At 39.3% G+C, this 12,127-nt stretch overlaps 2 non-coding genes across 2 annotated transcripts; one reads left to right on the forward strand and one right to left on the reverse strand.

Moving 5' to 3' along the window:
* The first annotated feature begins 5,815 nt into the window (after window positions 1–5,815).
* Window positions 5,816–5,923, forward strand: LOC130971536 (small nucleolar RNA R71). Its single transcript, XR_009082750.1, has one exon. It is a non-coding gene; the product is annotated as a small nucleolar RNA R71 (small nucleolar RNA).
* Window positions 5,924–11,797: 5,874 nt separating this feature from the next.
* LOC130972607 (small nucleolar RNA R71) lies at window positions 11,798–11,905 on the reverse strand. Its single transcript, XR_009083766.1, has one exon. It is a non-coding gene; the product is annotated as a small nucleolar RNA R71 (small nucleolar RNA).
* Between the last annotated feature and the right edge of the window lie 222 nt (window positions 11,906–12,127).

Consider the following 12,127-nt stretch of genomic DNA (forward strand, 5'->3'; position numbering starts at 1 on the left):
CGAAAAACAAACTCTCTCATCGGCCTCAGGAGCAACAAGCTCATAATCCCCCTCACGGGCGCTGTTACCACAAATCCTATGGCGCTTCCTGGTGCACGAAATTGTGATCACTACTTTTCACAACTCAAATAATCCCCGGTAATGAATCCCAAAAACTTGGTGCTCAATACCATGGTATAAACATAATTTCACAACTTCACACAACTAACCAGCAAGTGCACTGGGTCGTCCAAGTAATAAACCTTACGCGAGTAAGGGTCGATCCCACGGAGATTGTTGGCATGAAGCAAGCTATGGTCACCTTGTAAATCTTAGTCAGGCAGATTCAAATGGTTATAGATGATATATGAATAAAACATAAAGATAAAGATAGAGATACTTATGTAATTCATTGGTGAGAACTTCAGATAAGTGAATGGAGATGCTTTGTCCCTTCCGTCTCTCTGCTTTCCTACTGTCTTCATCCAATCCTTCTTACTCCTTTCCATGGCAAGCTGTATGTAGGGTTTCACCGTTGTCAGTGGCTACCTCCCATCCTCTCAGTGAAAATGTTCAACGCACCCTGTCACGGCACGGCTAATCATCTGTCGGTTCTCAATCAGGTTGGAATAGAATCCATTGATTCTTTTGCGTCTGTCACTAACGCCCAGCCTTCAGAAGTTTGAAGCTCGTCACAGTCATTCAATCATTGAATCCTATCAGAATACCACAGACAAGGTTTAGACCTTCCGGATTCTCTTGAATGCCGCCATCAATTCTAGCTTATACCACAAAGATTCCGGTTAAGGAATCCAAGAGATAAACATTCAAGCCTTGTTTGCTTGTAGAACGGGAGTGATTGTCAGGCACGCGTTCATAAGTCAGAATGATGATGAGCGTCACATAATCATCACATTCATCAAGTTCTTGAGTGCAAATGAATATCTTGGAATAAGAACAAGCTGAATTGAATAGAAGAACAATAGTAATTACATTAATACTCGAGGTACAGCAGAGCTCCACACCTTAATCTATGGTGTGTGGAAACTCCACCGTTGAAAATACATAAGAACAAGGTTCAGGCATGGCCGTGAGGCCAGCCCCCAAAACATGATCAAAAGACTCCAAATGATCAAGGATCCAAAGATTCAAAGATCTAAAGATCAAAAATACAATAGCAAAAGGTCTTATTTATAAAGAATTAGTAGCCTAAGGTTTACAGAAATGAGTAAATGACAGAAAAAATCCACTTTCGGGCCCACCTGGTGTGTGCTTGGGCTGAGCATTGAAGCATTTTCGTGTAGAGACTCTTCTTGGAGTTAAACGCCAGCTTTTGTGCCAGTTTGGGCGTTTAACTCCCATTCTTGTGCCAGTTCCGGCGTTTAACACCGGGCAGTTTTGAGCTGATTTGGAACGCCGGTTTGGGCCATCAAATCTCGGGCAAAGTATGGACTATTATACATTGCTGAAAAGCCCAGGATGTCTACTTTCCAACGCCATTGAGAGCGCGCCAATTGGGCTTCTGTAGCTCCAGAAAATCCACTTCGAGTGCAGGGAGGTCAGAATCCAACAGCATCTGCAGTCCTTTTCAGTCTCTGAATCAGATTTTTGCTCAGGTCCCTCAATTTCAGCTAGAAAATACCTGAAATCACAGAAAAACACAAAAACTCATAGTGAAGTCCAGAAAAGTGAATTTTAACTAAAAACTAATAAAAATATAATGAAAACTAACTAAAACATACTAAAAACATACTAAAAACAATGCCAAAAAGCGTACAAATTATCCGCTCATCACAACACCAAACTTAAATTGTTGCTTGTCCCCAAGCAACTGAAATTCAAATAAGATAAAGAGAAGAGAATATGCAATGAATTCCAAAAACATCTATGAAGATCAGTATTAATTAGATGAGCGGGGCTTTTAGCTTTTTGCCTCTGAATAGTTTTGGCATCTCACTCTATCCTTTGAAATTCAGAATGATTGGCTTCTATAGGAACTCAGAATCCAGATAGTGTTATTGATTCTCCTAGTTAAGTATGATTATTCTTGAACACAGCTACTTTATGAGTCTTGGCCGTGGCCCAAAGCACTCTGTCTTCCAGTATTACCACCGGATACATACATGCCACAGACACATAATTGGGTGAACCTTTTCAGATTGTGACTCAGCTTTGCTAGAGTCCCCGATTAGAGGTGTCCAGGGTTCTTAAGCACACTCTTTTTGCCTTGGATCACAACTTTATTTCTTTCTTTTTCTCTTTTTTTTTCGTTTTTTTTCTCCCCTTTTTTTTCGTTCTTTTTCTCTTTTTTTTCGCTTCTTTTTTTTTGTATTCACTGCTTTTCTTGCTTCAAGAATCATTTTTATGATTTTTCAGATCCTCAGTAACATGTCTCTTTTTTCATCATTCTTTCAAGAGCCAACCATTCATGAACAACAAATTCAAAAGACATATGCACTGTTTAAGCATACATTCAGAAAACAAAAGTATTGCCACCACATCAAAATAATTAATCTGTTATAAAATTCAAAATTCATGCAATTCTTCTCTTTTTTAATTAAGAACATTTTTCATTTAAGAAAGGTGATGGATTCATAGGACATTCATAACTTTAAGGCATAGACACTAAGACACTAATGATCACAAGACACAAACATAGATAAACATAAGCATAAAATTCAAAAAACAAGAAAGTAAAGAACAAGGAAATTAAAGAACGGGTCCACCTTAGTGATGGCGGCTTGTTCTTCCTCTTGAAGATCTTATGGAGTGCTTGAGCTCCTCAATGTCTCTTCCTTGCCTTTGTTGCTCCTCTCTCATGATTCTTTGATCTTCTCTAATTTCATGGAGGAGGATGGAATGTTCTTGGTGCTCCATCCTTAGTTGTCCCATGTTGGAACTCAATTTTCCTAGGGAGGTGTTGATTTGCTCCCAATAGTTTTGTGGAGGAAAGTGCATCCCTTGAGGCATCTCAGGGATTTCATGATGAGGAATTTCCTCATGCTCATGTCTATGAGTGGGATCTCCTGTTGCATTGAGCTCCTTCCACACAGATATCCATGAGGACTTGGTCCAACCTTTGATTAAAGTTGACCTTTTTTTTGAGTTTAAAAAGGGACCTCAGGGATCACCTTCTTCTTGGCCACAACTTCATTGAAGTGGTCTTGATGCACCCTTGAGATGAATCTATCAATCTCCCATGACTCGGAGGTGGAAGCTTTTGCCTTCCCTTTCCTCTTTCTAGAGGTTTCTCCGGCCTTGGATGCCATAAATGGTTATGGAAAAACAAAAAGCAATGCTTTTACCACACCAAACTTAAAAGGTTTGCTCTTCCTCGAGCAAAAGAAGAAAGAAGAGAGTAGAAGAAGAAGAAATAGAGGATATGGAGGTGGCTTTGTGGTTCGGCCAAAAGGGGGAGAAGTAGTGTTTAGGTTGTGTGAAAATGAAGGAGTGAAAATGGGTTTATATAGAGGTGAAGAGAGGGGTAGGGTTCGGTTATGGGAGGGTAGGTTTGGGAGGCAAAGTGGTTTGAATTTGAATGGTGAGGTAGGTGGGGTTTTATGAAGGATGGATGTGAGTGGTGAAGAGAAATATGGGATTTGATAGGTGAAGGGTTTTTGGGGAAGAGGTGTTGAGGTGATTGATGAATGGGTGAAGAAGAGAGAGGGTGGTGGGGTAGGTGGGGATCCTGTGGGGTCCACAGATCCTGAGGTGTCAAGGAAAAGTCATCCCTGCACCAATTGGCGAGCAAAATTGCTCTTCATGCCAATTCTGGCGTTAAACATCGGGCTGGTGCCCATTTCTGGCGTTTAACGCCAACTTCTTGCCCTTTCCTGGCGTTTAACGCCAGTCTGGTGCCCCTTTCTGGCGTTAAACGCCCAGAATGGTGCCAGACTGGGCGCTAAACGCCCATTTGCTAGCTTCACTGGCGTTTAAACGCCAGCAAGTTCTCCTCCAGGGTGTGCTATTTTTCTTTCTGTTTTTCATTCTGTTTTTGCTTTTTCAATTGATTTTGTGACTTCTCATGATCATCAACCTACAGAAAACATAAAATAACAAAGGAAAATAGATTAAATATAACATTGGGTTACCTCCCAACAAGTGCTTCTTTAATCTCAGTAGCTTGACAGAGGGCTCTCATGGAGCCTCACAGATACTCAGAGCAATGTTGGAACCTCCCAACACCAAACTTAGAGTTTGAATGTGGGGGTTCAACACCAAACTTAGAAGTTGGTTGTGGCCTCCCAACACCAAACTTAGAGTTTGACTGTGGGGGCTCTGTTTGACTCTGTTTTGAGAGAAGCTCTTCATGCTTCCTCTCCATGGTGATAGAGGGGTATCCTTAAGCCTTAAACACAAAGGATTCTTCATTCACTTGAATGATCAATTCACCTCTGTCCACATCAATCACAGCCTTTGCTGTGGCTAGGAAGGGTCTGCCAAGGATGATGGATTCATCCATGCACTTCCCAGTCTCTAGGACTATGAAATCAGCAGGGATGTAATGGTCTTCAACCTTTACCAGAACATCCTCTACAAGTCCATAAGCTTGTTTCTTTGAATTGTCTGCCATCTCTAGTGAGATTCTTGCAGCTTGTACTTCAAAGATCCCTAGCTTCTCCATTACAGAGAGAGGCATGAGGTTTTCACTTGACCCTAAGTCACACAGAGCCTTCTTAAAGGTCATGGTGCCTATGGTACAAGGTATTGAAAACTTCCCAGGATCTTGTCTCTTTTGAGGTAATCTCTGCCTAGACAAGTCATCTAGTTCTTTGGTGAGCAAAGGGGGTTCATCCTCCCAAGTCTCATTACCAAATAACTTGTCATTTAGCTTCATGATTGCTCCAAAGTATTTAGCAACTTGCTCTTCAGTGACATACTCATCCTCTTCAGAGGAAGAATACTCATCAGAGCTCATGAATGGCAGAAGTAAATCCAATGGAATCTCTATGGTCTCAGTGTGAGCCTCGGATTCCCATGGTTCCTCATTGGGGAACTCATTGGAGGCCAGTAGACGTCCATTGAGGTCTTCCTCAGTGGCGTTCACTGCCTCTTCCTCCTCTCCAAATTCGGCCATGTTGATGGCCTTGCACTCTCCTTTTGGATTTTCTTCTGTATTGCTTGGAAGAGTACTAGGAGGGAGTTCAGTAATTTTCTTGCTCAGCTGTCCCACTTGTGCCTCCAAGTTTCTAATGGAGGACCTTGTTTCAGTCATAAAACTTTGAGTGATTTTGATTAGATCAGAGACCATGGTTGCTAAGTCAGAGTGGCTCTGCTTAGAATTCTCTGTCTGTTGCTGAGAAGATGATGGAAAAGGCTTGCCATTGCTAAACCTGTTTCTTCCACCATTATTGTTGTTGAAACCTTGTTGAGGTCTCTGTTGATCCTTCCATGAGAGATTTGGATGATTTCTCCATGAAGAATTATAGGTGTTTCCATAGGGTTCTCCCATGTAATTCACCTCTTCCATTGAAGGGTTCTCAGGATCATAAGCTTCTTCTTCAGATGAAGCGTCCTTAGTACTGCCTGGTGCATTTTGCATTCCAGACAGACTTTGAGAAATCAAATTGACTTGCTGAGTCAATATCTTGTTCTGAGCCAATATGGCATTCAGAGTATCAATCTCAAGAACTCCTTTCTTCTGATTCATCCCATTGTTCATAGGATTCCTGTCAGAAGTGTACATGAATTGGTTATTTGCAACCATTTCAATTAGTTCTTGAGCTTCTGTAGGCATCTTCTTCAGATGAAGAGATCCTCCAGCAGAGCTATCCAAAGACATCTTGGATAGTTCAGACAGACCATCATAGAAAATACCTATGATGCTCCATTCAGAAAGCATATCAGAGGGACACTTTCTGATCAATTGTTTGTATCTTTCCCAAGCTTCATAGAGGGATTCTCCTTCCTTCTGTCTGAAGGTTTGGACTTCTACTCTAAGCTTACTCAATTTTTGAGGTGGAAAGAACTTTGCCAAGAAGGCATTGACTAGCTTTTCCCAAGAGTTCAGGCTTTCTTTAGGTTGTAAATCCAACCATATCCTAGCTCTGTTTCTTACAGGAAAAGGGAATAGCATAAGTCTGTAGACCTCAGGGTCAACCCCATTAGTCATGACAGTGTCACAGATTTGCAAGAATTCAGCTAAAAACTGATGAGGATCTTCCAATGGAAGTCCATGGAACTTGCAATTCTGTTGCATTAGAGAAAATAATTGAGGCTTAAGCTCAAAGTTGTTTGCTCCAATGGCAGGGATAGAGATGCTTCTCCCATAGAAGTCGAGAGTAGGTGCAGTAAAGTCACCCAGCACCTTCCTTGCATTGTTGGCATTGTTGTTGTTCTCGGCTGCCATGGGTTCTTCTTCTTTGAAGATTTCTGTTAGGTCCTCTACAGAGAATTGTGCCTTAGCTTCTCTTAGCTTTCGCTTCAAGGTCCTTTCAGGTTCAGGGTCAGCCTCAACAAGAATGCTTTTGTCTTTGCTCCTGCTCATATGAAAGAGAAGAGAACAAGAAAATATGAAATCCTCTATGTCACAGTATAGAGATTCCTTGAGGTGTCAGAGGAAAAAGAAAAATAAAAGGAAGAAGTAGAAAATTCGAACTTATCAAGAAAGATGGAGTTCGAATTGTGCATTAAGGGATAGTGTTAGTCCATAAATAGAAGGATGTGCGAAGAGGGGAAGAAGTTTTCGAAAATTAAGTAAAAGATTTTAAAAACATTTTGAAAAACTTTAATTGATTTTCGAAAACTAAGAGTGGAAAAGAAATCAAGTGATTTTTGAAAAAGATTTTGAAATAAGAAATCAAAAAGATATGATTGAAAACTATTTTGAAAAAGATGTGATTAAAAAGATATGATTTGAAAAACAATTTAAAAAGATTTGATTTTGAAAAATTAATGACTTGGCTAACAAAGAAAGATATGATTCAAACATTAAACCTTTCTCAACAGAAAAGGCAACATACTTGAAATGTTGAATCAAATCATTAATTGATAGCAAGTATTTTTGAAAATGGAAAGAAATTGATTTTGAAAAAGATTTGATTGAAAAGATATGATTTGAAAAAGATTTGATTTTAAAAAAACTTTGAAAACTTGAAAAAAATTTGCATTAAAAACAAAATCTTCCCTCTTGTGCCATCCTGGCGTTAAACGCCCAGAATGGTGCACATTCTGGCGTTTAACGCCCAAAGCACTACCCTTTTGGGTGTTAAACGCCCAGCCAGGCACCCTGGCTGCCGTTTAAACGCTAGTTTGCCTTCCTCACTGGGCGTTTTGAACGCCCAGCTTTTTCTGTGTAATTCCTCTGCTGAATGTTCTAAATCTTCAATTCTCTGTATTATTGACTTGAAAAGACACAAATTAAAATTTTTTGGATTTTTGATGATGAGGAATAATCAAAATACAACTAAAATCAAATAACAATGCATGCAAGACACCAAACTTAGCAGTTTGTATACTACTGACACTAACAAAATGAGAATGCACATGAGAAACACAAAACACTCAAGTCAAGAGAATTCAAAGATCAGAGAAATGAAATCATCAAGAACATCTTGAAGATCACTTAAGACAAATGAATGAATGCAAGAAGAACAGAAACATGCAATATTTTTGGTTTTTATGATTTTGTAATTTTTTTTTTGGTTTTTTTGAAAATTAGGTGGAAAAGAAAATAAAGGTATCAAAATTCTTAATGAGAATTCCAGGAATCATGCAATTTTAGTCTAAAGCTTTAGTCTAAAGGAATTAGACATGGCTAGCCAAGCTTCAGCAGGACATTGCATTCAAGAGCTAAATTGATGAGGATCAATCAGCTTTGGTGATGATAAGAGCATCACCTTGAAACACTAGAATTCATTCTTAAGAACTCTGAAGATAAATACCTAATCTAAGCAACAAGATGAGCCGTCAGTTATCCATACTCAACAATCCCCGGCAACGGCGCCAAAAACTTGGTGCACGAAATTGTGATCACTACTTTTCACAACTCAAATAATCCCCGGTAATGAATCCCAAAAACTTGGTGCTCAATACCATGGTATAAACATAATTTCACAACTTCGCACAATTAACCAGCAAGTGCACTGGGTCGTTGATGAGCGGATAATTTGTACCCTTTTTGGCATTGTTTTTAGTATGTTTTTAGTAGTTTTAGTTAAGTTCTTAGTATATTTTTATTAGTTTTTAGTTAAAATTAACTTTTCTGGACTTTACTATGAGTTTGTGTGTTTTTCTGTGATTTCAGGTATTTTCTGGCTGAAATTGAGGGACCTGAGCAAAAATCTGATCCAGAGACTGAAAAGGACTGCAGATGCTGTTGGATTCTGACCTCCCTGCACTCGAAGTGGATTTTCTGGAGCTACAGAAGCCCAATTGGCGCGCTCTCAACGGCGTTGGAAAGTAGACATCCTGGGCTTTCCAGCAATATATGATAGTCCATACTTTGCTCAAGATTTGATGGCCCAAACCGGCGTTCAAAGTCACCCTCAGAAATTCCAGCGTTAAACGCCGGAACTGGCACCTAAATGGGAGTTAAACGCCCAAACTGGCATAAAAGCTGGCGTTTAACTCCAAGAAGAGTCTCTACACGAAATTGCTTCATTGCTCAGCCAAGCACACCAAGTGGGCCCGGAAGTGGATTTTTATGTCATTTACTCATCTCTGTACACCCTAGGCTACTAGTTTCTTATAAATAGGACCTCTTACTATTGTATTTTCATCTTCTGATCTTTGGAACCTTTTTCTTTAGATCTTTTGATCACTTTGGGAGGCTGGCCTCACGGCCATGCCTAGACCTTGTTCTTATGTATTTCAACGGTGGAGTTTCTACACACCATAGATTAAGGTGTGGAGCCCTGCTGTACCTCGAGTATTAATGCAATTACTATGTTCTCTATTCAATTCCGCTTGTTCTTTGTCCAAGATATTCATTTGCACCCAAGAACATGATGAATGTGATGATTATGTGACGCTCATCATCATTCTCACTTATGAACAAAGTGACTGAACCACTCTTGTTCTACAAGCAAACAAGGCTCTAATGTTTATCTCTTGGATTCTTTAACCGGAGTCTTCGTGGTATAGGCAAGAACTGATGGCGGCATTCAAGAGAATCCGGAAGGTCTAACCTTGTCTGTGGTATTCTGAGTAGGATTCAATGATTGAATGACTGTGACGTGCTTCAAACTCCTAGCAGGCGGGGCGTTAGTGACAGACGCAAAGAATCGATGGATTTTATTCCGGCCTGACCGAGAACCAACAGCTGATTAGCCATATGCTGTGACAGAGCATAGGAACATTTTCACTGAGAGGATGGGAGGTAGCCACTGACAACGGTGAAACCCTATAAGCTTGCCATGGAAAGGAGTAAGAAGGATTGGATGAAGACAGTAGGAAAGCAGAGAGACGGAAGGGAAGGCATCTTCATACGCTTATCTGAAGTTCCTACCAATGAATTACATAAGTACCTCTATCTTTATCTTTATGCTTTACTCGTATATCACTATACTCATTTGAGTCTGCCTGACTAAGATTTACAAGGTGACCATAGCTTGCTTCATACCGACAATCTCCGTGGGATCGACCCTTACTCACGTAAGGTATTACTTGGACGACCCAGTGCACTTGCTGGTTAGTTGTGCAAAGTTGTGTAGTGATCACAATTTCGCGCACCAAGTTTTTGGCGCCGTTGCCGGGGATTGTTCGAGTTTTGAGCAAGCTTTTTGTCCGGTAACATCAGTGCCAAAATCCGGCAACAGCACCAAGTTTTTGGCGCCGTTGCCGGGGATTGTTTTGTGTATGGACAACTGACGGTTCATCTTGTTGCTTAGATTAGGTATTTTTCTTCAGAGTTCTTAAGAATGAATTCTAGTGTTTCAAGGTGATGTTCATATCATCACCAAAGCTGATTGATCTTCATCAATTTAGCTCGTGAATGCAATGTCCTGCTGAAGCTTGGCTAGCTATGTCTAATTCCTTTAGACTAAAGCTTTAGACTAACATTGCATGATTCCTGGAATTCTCATTAAGAATTTTGATACCTTTATTTTCTTTCCATATAATTTTCGAAAAAAAGCACAAAAAAATTACAAAATCATAAAAACCAAAAATATTTTATGTTTCTTGTTTGAGTCTAGTGTCTCATCTTAAGTTTGGTGTCAATTGCATGCATTCATTCATGTGTCTTAAGGATCTTCAAGTAATTCTTGATTATTTCTTACTCTGATCTTTGAATTCTCTGGACTTGAGTGTTTTGTGTGTCTCATATGCATTCTCATTAGTGTCAGTAGTATACAAACTGCTAAGTTTGGTGTCTTGCATGCATTGTTATTTGATTTTAGTTGCATTTTGATTATAAAAAAAATCCAAAAATATTTTTAATTTGTGTCTTTTCAAGTCAATAATACAGAGAATTGAAGATTCAGAACATACAGCAGAGGAATTACACAGAAAAAACTGGGCGTTCAAAACACCCAGTGAAGAAGGACAGACTGGCGTTTAAACGCCAGCCAGGGTACCTGGTTGGGCGTTTAACGCCCAAAAGGGTATAGTTTTGGGCGTTAAACGCCAGAATGGATACCATTCTGGGCGTTTAACGCCAGGATGGCACAAGGGGGAGGATTTTGTTTTCAAATCAATTTTTTTTTCAAGTTTTCAAAGTTTTTCAAAATCAAATCTTTTTCAAATCATATCTTTTCAATCAAATGTTTTCAAAATCAATTTCTTTCCTTTTTCAAAGATACTTGCTAACAATTAATGATTTGATTGAACATTTCAAGTATGTTGCCTTTTCTGTTGAGAAAGGTTTAATGTTTGAATCATATCTTTTATTGTTAGGTAAGTCATTAATTTTAAAAAAAATCAAATCTTTTTAAAATTGTTTTCAAATCATATTTTCTCAATCACATCTTTTTAAAACCAATCATATCTTCTTAACCTCATCTTTTTCAAAATAGTTTTTAATCAAATCTTTTTGACTTCTAATTTCAAAATCTTTTTCAAAAATCACTTGATTTCTTTCCCACTCTTATTTTCGAAAACTAATTAGTGTTTTTCAAAATATTTCACTTGATTTTCGAATATTACTTCCCTTCTTCTCACATCCTTCTATTTATGGACTAACACTATTCCTTAATGCAAAATTCGAACTCCATCTTCTTTGATAAGTTCGAATTTTCTACCTCTGTCTTCTATTTTTCTTTTCCTCTGACACCTCAAGGAATCTCTATACTGTGACATAGAGGATTCCACATTTTCTTGTTTTCTTCTCTTTCATATGAGCAGGAGCAGAGACAAAGGCATTCTTGTTGAAGCTGACCCTGAACCTGAAAGGACCTTGAAGCGAAAGCTAAGAGAAGCTAAGGCACAATTCTCTGTAGAGGACCTAACAGAAATCTTCAAAGAAGAAGAACCCATGGCAGCCGAAAACAACAACAATGCAAACAATGCAAGGAAGGTGCTGGGTGACTTTACTGTACCTACTCCCAACTTCTATGGGAGAAGCATCTCTATCCCTGCCATTGGAGCAAACAACTTTGAGCTTAAGCCTCAATTAGTTTCTCTAATGCAACAGAATTGCAAGTTTCATGGACTTCCATTGGAAGATCCTCATCAGTTTTTAGCTGAATTCTTGCAAATCTGTGACACTGTCAAGACTAATGGGGTAGACCCTGAGGTCTATAGACTTATGCTATTCCCTTTTGCTGTAAGAGACAGAGCTAGGACATGGTTGGACTCACAACCTAAAGAAAGCCTGGACTCATGGGAAAAGCTAGTCAATGCCTTCTTGGCAAAGTTCTTTCCACCTCAAAAATTGAGTAAGCTTAGAGTGGAAGTCCAAACCTTCAGACAGAAGGATGGAGAATCCCTCTATGAAGCTTGGGAAAGATACAAACAATTGATCAGAAAATGTCCTTCTGACATGCTTTCTGAATGGAGCATCATAGGTATTTTCTATGATGGTCTCTCTGAACTATCCAAGATGTCTTTGATAGCTCTGCTGGAGGATCTCTTCATTTGAAGAAGACGCCTACAGAAGCTCAAGAGCTAATTGAAATGGTTGCAAATAACCAATTCATGTACACTTCTGAAAGGAATCCTGTGAACAATGGGACCAATCAGAAGAAAGGAGTTCTTGAGATTGATACTC

This window comes from Arachis stenosperma, chromosome 3, assembly GCF_014773155.1.
Source record: "Arachis stenosperma cultivar V10309 chromosome 3, arast.V10309.gnm1.PFL2, whole genome shotgun sequence".
NCBI classification, from domain to species: Eukaryota; Viridiplantae; Streptophyta; class Magnoliopsida; order Fabales; family Fabaceae; genus Arachis; species Arachis stenosperma.